Source organism: Belonocnema kinseyi, chromosome 7, assembly GCF_010883055.1.
Source record: "Belonocnema kinseyi isolate 2016_QV_RU_SX_M_011 chromosome 7, B_treatae_v1, whole genome shotgun sequence".
NCBI classification, from domain to species: domain Eukaryota; kingdom Metazoa; phylum Arthropoda; class Insecta; order Hymenoptera; family Cynipidae; genus Belonocnema; species Belonocnema kinseyi.
The window spans coordinates 35,635,164-35,636,357 of record NC_046663.1 but is presented as its reverse complement, the minus strand read 5'-3'; positions in this window follow the sequence as shown (position 1 = coordinate 35,636,357).

Here is a 1,194-nt window from a genome sequence, read left to right as displayed (position 1 = left end):
CTCTACCTGATTTATGATGATCCTGGGCAGTATTTTTTCGTTTAGTTTGTTTTTTAGGTCCATGGTCTATAGGTTCGTCATCAACCCAAGTTGTTGCTAAGTGATGATAAACACCCTGATCCGGTGAAATATGATGTGGTCCGTACGGAACGATATGATGTTTAGATCCCGCGCTAAATGAAGGGTCATAATTGCTGAAATGGAGAAAACTTGCAAAATTGTCAGATGCATGCCGATTCGGAGTATCTTCATCAGAATTCGGGACATTCGGTCGGAAGATTTCTTGATTTCCCGATGATTCTGTGAAAAGACTGCTGATGTATACAAAACTCATGATATCTGATCAAAACGATCTGAATTATGACCGATGACCTTCAAGTTCTGGACAGTGAAACGAAAGAAAATTTTTATAGATATTTATTGGTAAACTAGTAATTATGCTGAAATTTTTTTAAGTTTTAATTAAAAATAATTGATTATTGAAAATAAAATGATGATTTATATTTTAACTTGTGGCTGGAACAATATTAATAAATAAAATAGAATTATAGAAAAATATTTCTTACTTACATTGTTTGATCAGGCATAAAATTAAACAAAGTTACAGCTTTTTAAAAATTCGAAACAAAATTTTGTTGAGAGTTTTAGAAATTTTCTCAAAGTTGTTGGTATACGACAAAAATTCTTGTCATTTATCGTTATGAGATTTTTATCTTCGATAAAAATAAAGAAAATTATACGCTTTTCAACATTTTAAAAATTTACAAAAAATTGAAAATAATATTTTTCTAGCAGATTAATAAATATCAATCCAAATTCCAACTGGATATAATTTCAAAAAGTTAGATCATTTTCAAAAATATGCAATTTTTGTCTTTAAGAGATCCGTAAAGTGTCATTTTTAGCATATTCTAACCAAACTTTCAAAATAATCTAAATGAACCTTTTCAATTGGACACAAATTAAAAAGGTTCTAAACCCCTTTTCCAGATTTTTTAAATTAAATATTTTTAAGATTGATCTGAAAAGATAGAAAATAAAAATAAATATTTTTTTTGATAAGAATTAAAGATTTATTTATTTTTATATACATATATTCATTCGATTTTATTTTTATTTTATATTATATATTTTTTGCCTTTATAGGGGTGCTGTATGAGTGACAAAACGTTGGTGATTATCACACACACACAC